The sequence below is a fragment of the Erinaceus europaeus genome, chromosome 4 (assembly GCF_950295315.1).
Source record: "Erinaceus europaeus chromosome 4, mEriEur2.1, whole genome shotgun sequence".
NCBI lineage: Eukaryota > Metazoa > Chordata > Mammalia > Eulipotyphla > Erinaceidae > Erinaceus > Erinaceus europaeus.
The window spans coordinates 43,058,762-43,074,081 of NC_080165.1; the positions used below are offsets into that span (position 1 = coordinate 43,058,762).

Below are 15,320 nucleotides of genomic sequence, written 5' to 3' on the forward strand. Positions count from 1 at the left end.
TAAGCACAATGACTCTTATAGCGAGGTTATGAATAAATTGAAGTACACATAATTCATCTATCAAAAAAGAACGAGTTAGAACCACGTTTTTTTTTCTCTAGGGTGATCGTTCACAATGCATTATTAAGTGAGAAAACAGGTAACAAGATGTTCACTATTTTTGTAAGTAAAAATACAGCAATACTATCATGGAAAAATTCTAACACGTGTGTGTTTGTGTATGTTTTTATGACTGTGGATAAAGATGCATCTTCACATGGAAATCATATGCTGTCACCTCCTAACCATACCTAAGGGTGTATTTTGAGCACTGAAAATTGGGACAAAATAGAGAAAGGGTGTGAGAGGAGATATATATATCAATGAGGAAGGAAAACTTTGCCCATAAGACAAACAACAATGAGATATTAGTCAATCCTCAACTACACACACTGGAAAGATCAGAAAGCCCTAAGTGTTTACCTACACACTGTAGACAGAAGACCCCCTTCAGAAAGATGCCTATTAGTGTTAGCTAATGATTGGGGTATTTAATCTACACAAGGTTTCTGGACTTTACTACTTGAAAATCTGCCATGATGTCAAAACACTTATCCTATTTCTCTAGCATTCAGCACAGTGCTGTGCATAGGTGGATTCTCAGGGAACTGGACACCATTGTGTCAGAGGACAAGGATGCAAGGCAAGGGAGCTGAATGCAGATGAGGGAGAATCCCCATGTGGCCTCATCCTCCCCTGGTGGGGGCTCAGTTCACAAAGCACAGCCTGCTGGGCTCTCTGCCTGGCAGTACCAAGAGGGACAGAAGAAAGGTCATTCCTGGACACCCTCTGAATAGGTGTATTGAGTCTTTTGACAGAAAGTGAATTTGGAGCTGGCAAATGTTGTGTCCAGTGGCCTGAACAAAATAAGAGGGGGTGACCAGGCCGCATTATTTTTTGGTCTGTGCTTTGACCGCAAGATGCAACAGCTTTGGGTTTGTTTCCAGGATGGGGAATCCTCGAGTCCTGGCATGCCTTTTATGTGCACTGTGGGATTTAGCCTGAGGCCGGAGATGGAGAGTTGACAAAAAATTACTATGAGTGAAGCAAACTCCATTTTTGTGAAGGCAGCAGCCCGTGTAGAGATTCTCTGCCTATGGCAACAAGGTTGGAGTCAGTGTCTGCTTTATCTATAGTCTCAGACCTACACATTTCCTCTCTGTTCTCTACTCTTTCCTTCACTACATTCATTGACTAGTTGTTGCCCGAGCTCATTGTTTGAGGTTTTTTATTTTTTATTTTTTTATTTACCAGAGCACTGATCAGCTCTGGCTTATGTTGGTGTGGGAACTGAACCGAGATTTTGGAGCTTCAGGAATGAGAGTCTCTTTGCATAACCATTTTTCTATCTACACCTGCCCTGTGTGAAGTATATATTTTTTGCAGATTTCAATTCAGTCATTAAACTGAATTCTTTGACGTGAAGAAGGGAGAGAAAGAGAAGGAGAGAGGAGAAAAAACAGTAGATAATCATGACTAGGATATGGTGATAAATTCAAGGAGTGAATAATATCACTGGACATTAGTATCTTTAACATAATATACTATGGCCAGTGAGTCACCAGTTTTGCTCTGTGTGAGGTTCATTTTATGTCCTTCTCTTTTGTTTTGGTGCATTTACCTTCTGATGCTTACCAGCAGGGTAACCTGTTAGAAACTCTTTCTAGTGGCCAAAGTTAATGAAAACGCTAATGCAGGTTCTGTCCGAACACATATTTGAACATACACAAGCGGTTACATATATGCTCATGTATGTGCAACACATATACATGCTCACAAACACATGAATAGACATCACAAACATGAATGCTCACATGTAGTGGTAATACTGATTATGGTCAGTATTTTTTTCTTTTTTTTTGCCTCCAGGATTATTGCTGGGACTTGGTGCCTGCTCCATGAATCCACTGTTCCTGGAGGCTATTTTTTTCCCCTTTTGTTGCCCTTGTTGTTTTATCGTTGTATTTATTATTGTTGTTGTTATTGATGTTGTTGTTGTGGGATAGGACAGAGAGAAATGGAGAGAGGAGGGGAAGACAGAGAGGGGGAGAGAAAGATAAGATACCTGCAGAACTGCTTCACCACCTGTGAAGCGACTCCCCTGCAGGTGGGGCACCGGGGGCTCGAACCGGCGTCCTTACACTGATTGGTGTGCTTTGTGCCATGTGTGTTTAACCTGCTGCACTAACTCCCGGCCCCCTATTCATTTTATTTATTCTTTAAATAAAAAAAATTCTCACAAATGAGCTAGTATGATATACAAAGCAGATTATGGATTAAAAGTCTTTAACTCCAGGGGCTGGGCAGTGGTGCACCTGGTTGTGTGACACATTAGAGTGCACAAGAATCTGGATTTAAGCCCCTGCTCCTCATCTGCAGGGAAATCTTCATGAGCAGTGAAACGGTGCTGCAGTTCTCTGTTTCTCTCCTCCTCCTGTATTTTCTTTACTTATTGGATAGAGGCAGCCAGAAATTGAGAGTGTGGGAGGTGATAGAGGGGTAGAGAGTCAGAGAGACCCATACAGTACTACTTCACCACTTGATAAGCTTTCCCTCTGCAAGTGGAGACTGAGGGCTAAAACCCTGGTCCTTGTGCATTGCAACATATGTACTCAACCAGGTGTACCACCACCTGGCCCATCTCCTTATCTATTTCTCCCTTCCTTGTTGATTTCTCTCTGTATCCAAAGTAAATAAAACTTTTACAATTTTTCAAAAAAGAAAGTTCTGAATTCCATTTTATTTTCTAAACTCCACCTATGAATGAGACCAGTCAATACTTGTCCTTCTTCTGACTTATTTCACTTTGTATGATTCCCTTCTGCTCCGTCCACATTGTGACAAAACACATCTCACCTTTTCTTACAGCTGAATAGCATATACGCACCACAACTTCCTTATACACTCATCTATTGTTAGACATTGGGATGCAGAACAAGTGCTTTTATTCCTCAGGGTTTTGCTAATTCTGTAACCTCAGATATCCTTCCCCTATGCTCTTCATTGGGGTAACCCATTTTTCTCTCACCCTTTCTCCTCTCTCTCAGCTTAAATGTCATACTTTATGATTATATGTAAGTTACGTCTTAACATGATCTTCTATAGTAATAGCTTCTTTCTTAGGAGATACTTTTAATGATTTACTGTTGGTTTATAGGACTTAAAAATTTGGGAGTTCAGCTTCACACCTTTATATGTGTGTGTAAGACCCACTGTACCTAGGCTGCCACAGTAACTAATTTGGATATATATATATATCTGTATATATATATATCCTCACAACTTCTTTATCCAGTCATCTGCCATTGGGTATTTAGATTGATTTCATGCCTATTTTGACTAATACTGTTAGGTACATAAAGGAGAATATAGCCTTTCAAATTAGTGTTTTCATATTCTTTGGATAAATGCCAAGGAGTGATATTATTGGCTCATATGACATTTCCAGTTTTAGTTTTTTAAATTTAACTTAATCTATTTGCTTTTGAAGTAACCTTGACTTGCAAGACTATAGAAGTTTTAAAAGTACAATATCATACATGTTCAAAATATGTAACATGCCATACTCACCACCAAAGTCTCAAAATCCCTCCAACAATGTCTATTGCTTGAAGTCCACTTTCCATCCCATATTCTATTTGATAACTTCAGTTATGGAATCTAACTCCAAAAGTTTGCCTTTATTTGGTTTTGCTTATTTTTCTCTTGCTTTATTTATATGAATAAACTTATTTGTTTATTATTTATAGATAATTGGGGGTGGTGGTCTTTAAATCATCCAGATGGTGGTGTTCTGACTGGGCATGTGTGGAGGGGAGGGAAGGAGAACCTATAACTCCCTGGAAATGGATTTTAAGCAACTTATTTCATTTTACTGATCTTTAGTTTCTTTACCTATGAAATGAGGCAGTTGGTTTATTGGGTTTTGGAAGTCCTCCATTTCCAATTCTACAGAATCAGTTTTTTTTTTTTAGATTGTAGAAATGATTTGACCATTGTCATAGTAGAGAGAAGTAATAAGCAATTTATATAAAATAAAGTAAAGCTAAAACAAGAAAAGCTTAGTTACTGATTTTCCCCTTTTCCTTCACTTCCTATAGAAACAACCTCTAAAGAAAACAAAGCAAAACGAAGTAAAACTGTATACAACTTGCACAACTTATAGCCATAGTTGATGGAGCAAAGGAAACTTAATCTGTAAATAATATTGTCATTAAGCACAAGACTTATGATATCATGTATCTTCAAGGAGACTCAGCATGCTAGGAAAACTGCATGATAAATATGCTGCGCTGTTCTGCATAGGTTCAATACGTTCCTAATCATGTCAGCATTTTGATGCTTCCTGGGGTCCTTCTCTTTCTCATTAGCATTTTCAGATGGTTACAAGACTCAAATCTATTAGTCAGAATTTGCCCCCACTCTATGCCACCAACACATACAAAGTGGTAGGGGGATGAAATGAAAACAGGACAATGAACTTGGAGAAGAATTGTACCCCAGTCACACATTCTTTTGGGAAATGGAAAAGGTCCATGTCTTCCATGGTGAAAGAACAGGTTATGACCTCTTCAGACATTGTCTTTGGAGAGGTCAAGTTCACAGACTGCTGAGTAGGGGGCATTCATTCTGGAGGACCATGGTTACTTACTTCATTTCTGTCCTTGAAAACACTTTTTGACTTCTCTAGACACTTGCAGGCACCCTGGTGAGTTGACCTCTGGGACTCATATCTCATTTTGAGACCAGCTCTCTTGCTGTCACATTCACTTCAACATAAAACTGCCCTCCTTTTATAAGAATGACCTAGAGATGACCCTCTAAAGGAGACAGAACATCTCTGGTATTTGGTATATGTAACAGGTAACTATAGTCTGTTCTCAACAGCCAAGAGAGACGATAAGGAAATACAGATCAGATTCTTTCATTCCTCTGCCCAACTAGGAAATGTTGAACAAAAAACTATGATTAAAAAAAAAAAAGAGTATAGTTTAGAGAAGAGCAAAACTTTCAGGATGTTTGAGAAAAAGTACTCAAGAAACAAAATATTTTAAGACAGAAGGAAGTTAGAGTTGACAGGAGCAAGTAGGCCTTTTCTATCCAGCCAATAGCTAAATTTTAAGATAAGGTGGGTTTTTGAGAAATGTGCTTAAAGTAACTCTGGAAGGAGAATTACCCGAGATTGAGTCCTTAATAGAGGTATCTAAAGAAAATTAGGCTCATCTGTACCAGCCTAGAAGATGCAGATTCTCTCTGTTGCCAAATGTTTCATCAACATGAATTTACTTGAACTATCTTCAACCATTTTCCATGAAAAATGATTCAAAACATGCCTTCTTAAGCCCTAAGACAGCAGGAACCTCCCGCTTCCTCTATAGAGCCTATATTTCCCCCAGTCCTGGAACCTCTAGGGTGGGGCTCACTTTCCTGCATGCCTCTTTTAATTCATAACAAATGATATTGTATCTGCTGATACCAACCTAATCAACGCAACTAGTACCACTTCAGCATGCTTCATTTCAGACTGTGTCCAGAGACGTCAGGCATGCAATGTCAAACTTTCAGACTCATTACTCAGGTGAGACCTTTCCTTTCACAGGATTCTCTAGTTCTACTTCAGGTGTTCAACTTCCTAACAAAGTCCCAAAACCAGGTCCCATGAGATAGGGCATATGCTCACACGTATCCATAAACTAGGGCAAAATATATACCTGAAAGCAAAAGTGCACAACAGTCTGCAGTGAGTTAATAAATGAAGCAAGAAAGTAGGAAGACCTAAAAAGACACCATAAAGTTCCTAATGAAATAGTGTCTATTTAGTCTTAGATACCCTCCTGACCTACTTCCTATTATACTTCCCTCACTCACTCCAAAGCTAACCTTGTCAAAGTAAAGACTGCAAAAGCTGAATAAGGGCAAGAGACTGGCATATTTTAACGATGACTCTTTAGTCTCTATCAGGCCACTCCATCAGCTGGGGCCCTAGATGGAGAGTCTTGAGATTCCCAAACATACATGAAGGGCCTTCATGTCAAACAGATCCCTCTCTCCATTGTTACTGATCATCTCTATCAGGAACAACACAATAGACCCCTTTGTGGACCCCCATAGGACCTTGCCCTCAACATGGATCAATAATGGTAGAGGTTGTTCCATTCTCCAAAGGGAGACTGAACAACATACTCTATGTGCCATGTGAGGAAGATGGGTCCTGAAATTGGGGCAGCTTGGATCGTTCCTACTCATGACCACAGAATGTGAGCTCAGATCTATAGGGATGCAGAGGTCATATAGTCTCCTAAACTGAATTTGGGCTCCGGATCAGTTCAAATGGATGGGGTTTACATTCAACAATATTTATACACCTTTCCCATATTTGGGAGCTACTCTCTTCCTGGATCCAGCTTTCTAGTCCTTTTTTCAAGCCATGACGTCATCTCCCCCAGACAATAACTTGGATCCATCTGCATATCAGATGTCAGGCTCAGGAAAAAAAATAAACAAACAAAAAACTAGTATAGTCATGGACTCTTGGGAATATAACTAAAATAAGACTACTAACTATCTACAGAATGGAGACCTCCCCAACTCTTCATCTGAAATTTTCCAGCCTTTAGGTTCATGATTAGTCAACAATTTTTTTTGGCTCTATATGTTAACTCTTTTGTCAGACACCAGGTTCCAGATGCTACCATGATGCCAACTGGACTTCCCTGGACAGATGACACCATCAATGTGTTTTGGAGCCCTGCTTCCCCAGAACCACCCCACTAGGGAAAGAAAGAGACAGGCTAGGAGTATGGATCGACCTGTCAATGCCCATGTTCAATGGGGAAGCAATTACAGAAGCCAGACCTTCCACTTTCTGCACCTCATAATGACCCTGGGTCCATATTCTCAGAGGGAAAAAGAATAGGAAAGTTATCAGGGGAGGGTATGGAATACGGAGTTCTGGTGGTGGGAATTGTGTGGAGTTGTACCCCTCTTATCCTATGGGTTTAGTTAGTGTTTTCTTTTTATAAATAAAAATGAAAAAAAAAGGAAGTTAGGCAACTAGGATTTAATGGCTGGTTATATTAGTCAATACACTAGATTTAGAGCTCTGTTTCCCTATAGATAATTTACTTAACTGTGAAATATGATGGCATGGTAAAGTATATTCTGTATAAAAATCTAATAAAGAAAGAATGACAAATATTATAAAAATATAAAACTTAAAAAAAGGTTCTTGTGATTTAATATTAAGAGAATGAAAGCCTGGGCCCATAATGGCATTGAAATGGTTGTATAAATTGTTATAGAGTGGCAAAACACAGAACTGTTGGTATTTCAGAAAAAAAAATTCAATGAGAAAAAGAAAAAGCAAGAAATAAAGTATGTGAGGGAAATATTTGTCACAAGCATGATAGGCAAAATAAATATTATAAATATCTAAAATGTATTTATGGATAAACAAGATTTTGAGAAACAACAGCAAAGAAAGAAGAGGCAGTAGATGAAAATTTCTCACTGAAAAATATAATGGATTAATAAACCTGTGAAAATCTTTAATTTTACAGGATAGCTTTCTGGTCCTTTTTTCCAACCATGACATCATCTCCCCAGACAATAACTTGGATCCATAAGCATATCAGATTTCAGGCTCAGGGGAAAAAAGAAAAAGAAAACTAGTATAGCCACAGGCCCTTTGGAATTTAACTAAAATATGTCTACTAGCTATCTACAAAATGGAGGACCCCCCCAACTTTTCATCTGCTCTATTCCAGCCTTTAGGTCCATGATTGGTCAACAATTTGTTTGGCTTTGTATGTTAACTCTCTTGTCAACCACCAGGTTCCAGACGCTAGCATGATGCCGACCAGACTTCCCTGGAAAGACAACCCCACCAATGTGTCCTGGAGCTCTGCTTCCCCAGAGCCCTTCCCCACTAGGGAAAGAGAGAGACAGGCTGGGAGTATGGATTGACCTGTCAACCTGTCACCCATGTTCAGCGTGGAAGCAATTACAGAAGCCAGACCTTCCACCCTTTGCATCCCACAACTACCTTGGGTCCATACTCCCAGAGGATTAAAGAATAGGAAAACTATCAGAGGAGGTGATGGGATACAGAGTTCTGGTAGTGGGAATTTTGTGAAGTTGTACCCCTCTTATCCTATGGTTTACTCAATGTTTCTTTTTTATAAATAATTAAAAAAAAAAAAGAAAGCCTAGTAATAAACCCACACATCTATGGACACATAACATATGACTTGAGGACCAAATCATTTGTTGGAATAGGAAGACCTCTTCAATAAATAGTGCTGGGAAAACTGAACAATCATAAACTGAAAATTGGAGCTAGTGACTGGGTAGTGATGTATCCAGTAGAGCTCACATATTCTAATGTGCAAGGACCTAGGTTCAGGTCTCTGAACCTGAGCAGTGAAGTAAAGCAGTGTTATAGGTTGTAGGGAAACTGTGAGGATGTGGTTGAGCATGGTGGAACCTCTCATTGAAAGATGGGTGCCTGAGGAACACAGTCTTCCTGTCAGCCTCTCTCTACCAGAGATTGAGCATGAGAAAAAGTGGCCTTCAGGTTCAGCTTCACCTGTCAGACTGTCTGCCTCACAGGGACTCTAAATTCCCAATACAATAGCTTACTTCCTTGTCTTTAAACCAAATGGTCTGCTTATTCAAAGGCTACCAGCAGCTATCATACCTGACCCATCTTCTCTCTGCCCTCCGGACACCTCTCTGTCTGCCAGCCATTGATAACCCTACTTCCTCATTCCCAAAATGGCTCTCCTGCTTACACAGATGCTATCAGAGGCTCCTTTTCTCACTTCTTTGATCTTGTCCTTCTGAATAAGACGATAACCAAACCTCACCTTCCTGACATGCAAGAACCCCTACATCCATGCACATCAAAGCCTAGCTTCCTCATTCCTTAGATCATTCACCTGATAGTTTTCCCAACCCGTTACCTCTATCTGCCCCTTTTTTGCTTTAACCATATATGGTATATACAAGTTACCTCCTTCTGCAACCCCTTAAAAGCCTTGCCTCTCTGATCAATAAACAGATTTGTCTGTCAGACATTCCCCTGGTGATCTCTTATTGTGTCTCTAGCTATGAACACTGAGAAAGACCCAGTCGACTTGCTCTTGCTGCCTCAGAGCATAGTCTCCCAGGCATCCACTTTGGTGTACAACAGAGCGGCTACGCTAGGGAGTTTGTGCCTGAGAGAGGCCTCCCCACAAGAAGAATGGCAATAGGTGTCTCTCTTTCTCTCTTCTTTTCTCTCTCCCCCTTAGCTTTCAATTTTTCTCAATTTGAAAAGGCAAAAACAAATAAACAAAAAGTCTCCCAAGAACAGTGGTTTCATAGTGTAGGCACCAAACCCCAGGAATAATCCTAATGGCAATCATAAATAAATTAATAAATACTACAGAACCACTTACCCCATACACCAAAAATAACTAAAAATGAACATAGGTTTTATACTATGGATGCTATATACATATGGGAAAAATCAGTGAAAGAACTTTGGGACCTTGACATCAAAGATGTATTCAGGGGCTCATCCCTATGGGCAAGTGAAACCAAAACAAGATTAAATAAGTGAGACTGAATTAAAATAAGTAGCTTCTACACATCAAAAGAAAACTCCACAAGGATGAATAGTTACACTAGCAACCAGTCAGGAGAAGATATCTGTATATCACAAACATGACAAGGGGTTGATTTCAAACATTTATATAGAGTTCATACAGTTCAACAATAACAACAAAACAGTAAAAATCTCAACAGTTTTCTAAAGGAGAGATACGTATGTATGGTTCATAGATAGATGAAGAAAGTCTCCACTTATGATTAGAGAAATGCAAATTAAAACCACAATAGGATACCATCTCACATATGTGACAATAACTCACATAAACAAAGCAAGAAATAACAAGTGCTAATGAGGAAGTGGAGAAAAAAAGGGGCTCTGCTACTCTGTTGGTGGGTAAGCAAACAAACTAGTGTTAACTGCTATAGAAAGCAGTACTGAGTATTCTCAAGTAAAAATAGATACATTATGTTTCTACAGTACCACTCCTAGGCATATATCCAAAGGAAGTGAATATTCTAATTCTAAGGGGCATATGCAACCTTATGTTCATAGCAGCATTATTCACAAGAGCCAAGGAGTAGATGTCTACCAAGCGGATGATTTGACAAAAAGTTATGGAGCATATATTCAGTAGAATCCCATCCTGCAATTTTAAAAGATGATGCTGTGTCTTTTAGGACAAAATGGATGAAACCTGAGGTGACTATGTCTAGTGAAGTAAGTAAGGAGGTAAAAGAAGGAAACAGAATAATGAGTCCTGCTGTTTTATGAATTGCAGCATGCCACTGAAAGTTTTCATTCACTTCTTACATACAAATGGACAGCTAGAAAGCCACTATTATAACTACTACCCTGTGCAACTTTGAACAAATCATTTCACATCATAGTATCAGTTTTTTCATCTTTACAATACAGTCTAGGACAACATACAATATTCTCATTTATTTTGGAGTTATTTTGCTTTAAATGTAAAAGTGACATACAGAAAGAACCCAAGATTCTGGAATAAAGCAGAGCAGAACTGGTGCAAGGATCCTGGTTGGAGCCCCAGCTCCCCACCTGCAGGGGAGTTGCTTCACAGACACTGAAGCAGATCTGAGGTATCTATCTTTCTCTCCCCCTGTGTCTTCCCCTCCTGCCTCCATTTCTCTCTGTCCTATCTAATAATGACTACATCAATAACAACAATAATAATTAAGTAACAACAATAAAAAAACAACAAGGACAACAAAAGGGAAAATAAATTAATTAATTTAAAAAAAGAAATTGAGAGGGGAAAAGGGAGACAGAGAGGGGGAGAGAAAGATAGATACCTGCAGGACTGTTCCACTGCTCATATAAAGATTTCCCCCTACAGGTGGGGACTGGGATCCTTGTGCACAATAACTTGTATGTTTAACTAGGTATGCCACTGCCAAGTTTTTAAAAGTCTTATTATTGTTGTTGTTGTTTTTATAATCATTATTATTATTATTTTACTAGTGCACTGCTCAACTCTGGCTTACATGGTGCTAGGGATCAAACCTGGGACCTTTGAGTCCTCAGGCAAGAAAATATTTGGCATAGTCATTGTGCTATCTCTCCACACCTCTGCAAGTCTTAAAAATGTTGTCCTCAGGGCCGGCGGTAGCACAGCGGGTTAAGTGCACCTGGCGCAAAGTGCAAGAACCGGCTTGGATCCTGGTTCGAGCCCCTGGCTCTCCACCTGTAGGGGAGTTGCTTCACAGGCAGTGAAGCAGGTCTGCAGGTGTCTCTTTCTCTCCCCCTCTCTGTCTTTCCCTCCTCTCTCCATTTCTCTCTGTCCTATCCAACAACAACAATGACATCAATAACAATAATAATTATAACAACAAAACTACAAGGGCAACAAAAGGGAATAAATAAATAAATATTAAAAAAATGTTGTCCTACATTTTTATTTATTTTTTTTAAAAATTATTTATAAAATAAAAAATATTGATAAAGCCATAGGATAAGAGGGATACAATTCCACACAATTCCCGCTACCTAAGTTCCGTATCCCATTCCCTCCCTTGAAAGCTTCCCTATTATTTATCTCTCTGGGAGCATGGACCTAGGGTCATTATGGGGAGCAGAAGGTAGAAGGACTGGCTTCTGTAATTGCATCTCCACTGAACATGGGCATTGGCAGGTCAATCCATGCTCCTACCCTGTTTCTATCTTTCCCTAGTGGGGCAGGGTTCTGGAGACATGTGGTTCCAGGGTACATTGGTGAGGTAGCCTGCCTAGGGAAGTCAGGTTGGAGTCATGGTATCATCTGCAACTTGGTGGCTGAAAAAGCATTAAGATATAAAGCAGAACAAATTGTTTAATAATCAGGAACCCAAAGGCAAGAATAGACCAGACGAGATTTAGTGTCTCACTTTTGGAAAATGCTAGTAGATCTATTATAGGTCTATTTCAAGGGGACCACAACTTTACTATTCTTTGCCTGGCCTGACAGCTAACATGCAGGTGGATCAAAGGTATTGTCTGGGGAGATGGTGTTAGAGTTGGGAATAGGACCAGAAGGCTGAATCAGTGAATAGAGTAGTTCCCAAATTTGGGAAAATTATATAAATATTGTTAACTGTAAACCCCATCAATTTGATCTGGGGCCTATATTTAGTGTAGGAGCCTGTGTAACCTCTGCATCCCTGTAGATCTGAGCTTGTATTCTGTGATCATAACTAGGAACATTTTAGGCTGCACCCAGTGCTGGACTCTAAAATCCTAGTAGAGGATTTTAGCCCAACCTCCCTTCAGAGAATGGGGAAGTACCTACCATTGTGGAGTCACACTGAGGGCAAGGTCCTTTAGGAGGCCCACAAAAAGGTCCATTATGCTGTTCCTGATGGAGATGACCAGTGATAGTGGAGAGAGGGATCTATTTTCTTACATTTTTTAATATCTTTGTGTTATAAATCTAGATCTCTAGGACCTTGTTGCTCAAGGAACGTTATATGAACTAGAAGCTTCAGCATCACCTCGGAAATTTCTGTAAGTGCAGAATCTCAGAACCTATCCCAGACTTCCTTAGGTCTGCAATTTACGTCTTCCTTCAAATGTTAAAGTTTAAAAAGCAACGATTGAGGAATACCAAAGAAGACCACCTGGGACCACAACAAGACAGGACTAGAACGATTTCAGGAACCCATCAGATAACCAAAATATGGTTTGCAGGCTTAAAAAAAAAAGAAGCAATGATCTAGGAAGTAATTTTGTTTTTGAGGTAAGGATAAAATATATTTTGCATTTTCTTTACCCAGTTGACCCATTTTTGTATTTTCTTTGAATTGCCACTTACATATGAAGCCCCTGGCAGAGAATTGATGCGGAGAATGTGAGTCTGGGACTTCAGCATGTAAATTTGGTTATGTGTACATGCATGATAAAAATCAGCCCATAACAGCTGGTGTTCTGGAAAGTGCTATGAACCAGGAGGCAGGTTACCTGAGTTAATCTCGGCCTTGCTGTGCCCCTTGCCTTTGTGTTTTAGTTCTCTTGGCTTCTGGTCTTGCATAAACTCTCTGACTTCATGGTCAGATTCAAAGATTATTGAATGCTTTTATATTATGCTAACACATCTTAGACATCTTTAATTTCTACAGGTTTTTTTTGCTTTATTTTTATTTTATTTTTCTTAGATTTGATAGGATAGACAGAAATTAGAAGGGAGGGGAAAACAGAGAGGGAGAGACACAGAGAGGCACTTGCAGACCTGATTTGCTACTTGTGAAGCTTCCTCTCTGTAGGTGGGTACCGAGGGCTTGAACCCTAGTCTTTGTGAATTGTAACTTGTGCACTCAATCAAGTGCACCACTCTGCTCTGTAAACAGTTTTTAATGCCCAGTTATTCTACGTTCCCAGAAGTCTTCTTGAATTTTCTACGGAGCTTCATTCATCAGAGTCCTCAAGATGAAGCTGGTCATTTCTTTTTAGCTTTTAAAGCTGTCTTCTGCCCCAATGAGTCTTTTTAGTGCAGGAGCCACCCAACTCCCAGCTACTTCTCTTAAACACATGTTATCAAGGGCTATTGAGAGCAGTTTTTTTTTGTTTTTTTTTTGAGAGTAGTACCTTTTTGGCAGTTTTACTGAAAGGGCAGTAATATTGGCAACATTACATTTCTCTGTAAGAAAAATCTTTAAAATGAATTGTACTTTCCCATTTAAAAAATTTGGTGTCCTTTTCTTTCTTTAATATTTATTTATTTCAGGGACTGGGTGGTGGGGCACCAAGTTGAGTGCACAAGTGCAAGGAGCCCCAGCCCCACCTCCAAGGGTGAAAGTTTCATGAGTGGGGCATGAGTGCTGCAGATCTATCTATCTATCTATCTAAATATCTATCTCTTTATCTATTTATCTTTGTCTCTCACTCTCTCTTTCCCTCCCCCCTTCCATCTCAATTCCTGTCTTTATGATAAAGAAACAAACAAAAATTAAGATTTATTTCTTGAAAGACAAAAGGGTGTTCTGGCTTATACAGTTTTGAATATCAAACCTGGGACCTCATATATATAAGGCTTGAGTTCTGCAGCTGAGTCAGTTTTCTCAGACTGTGGCCTTTTTTTTAACTCAAGACAATTCTTCTTAGTCACCTTCTTCTACCTTGGATCCTGGATCCTGATAATGCCTCTCCTTGGACTCCTGTTTAAAGTCCTTCCCTCTAATGTCTCTCCCTCTTTTCTTTTCTCATATACTTCACTTTACTGTTTGGAGTTGTTAGTGAGCAACTCTCCAGATCTTGCTGTTTTCTTATGTAGAAATCTAGGGTTTTTTTTTTTTTTTTTTTGCATCCTTGCTGTTAGTTTGAGGAGGTAATGGGGTGAGTGGGTGGAGCTTGCTTTCCTTAACCAAAACCCATGAAGTGGTGTTCCTAACACTAAGCAGTCTCCTCTGCTGCGTTTTTTTTGTGTCCAATGAGTTAAAATCGTTCAACCTCTTCGTTTAAAAGCATAGCCTCTAATATCACTCATAAGTGAAGTTTCAAGAAACAAAATGAAGAATAAAATGAGATGAAGCATTAATAAATTGTCATCTATTTCAGTAGATCTAAGGACTCAAAAAGGTTCAATGGGGAAGAGTTATGAGTGGTTTGCAGGCTCAGTGCCCTATAGTGGAAGAAGATGAAATTTCGTGCTGGGTGAGATATTTTGATATATGTTTCAGGGAGATGTGTAATAGCTATCCCTGTGACAGCAACAATCTCAGGAAGCAATGTTTCTTCAAGAAAAAAGTTTATACAAATGTCCCTCTCACTGATACTCCCTTTATGACACTCTGTATGATGGTTTCAAGAATCATTCTTTCATATGTGATTTGGGTGAACTGATGTCACAGTTTGGAGTACATCTTGGTTATTGCTAGTCCTTTATGCCAGGGATCAAACCCAGAATCTGACACATGGGATGTATACACTCTACTCACTGACACATTTGGTGATTTCTATGTAAGAAAATTGTAGGGAAATAAAGAGCATATACTTTGACATTCTGCTTAGTCTTTTTTTTTTTTTTTTTTTTTTGCCTCCAGGGTAATCACTGTGGCTTGGTGCCTACACTATGAATTCACTGCACATGGAGGAGGACTTTTTTTTTTTCCATTTTGTTGCCCTCTTTCTTTCTTTCTTTCTTTCTTTCTCTCTCTCTCTCTCTTTCTTTCTTTCTTTCTTTTTTGCCTACAGGGTT

At 39.3% G+C, this 15,320-nt stretch overlaps 1 long non-coding RNA gene across 1 annotated transcript in view; it reads left to right on the forward strand.

Annotated features, from left to right (window-relative positions):
- The window catches only part of LOC132538271 (uncharacterized), a 35,364-nt gene extending 22,729 nt beyond the window's left edge, over window positions 1-12,635 (forward strand). The window contains exon 3 of the long non-coding RNA XR_009549670.1: window positions 12,565-12,635. This is a non-coding gene — a long non-coding RNA (uncharacterized LOC132538271). The remainder of the gene's footprint in view (window positions 1-12,564) is intronic.
- Window positions 12,636-15,320: the final 2,685 nt, after the last annotated feature.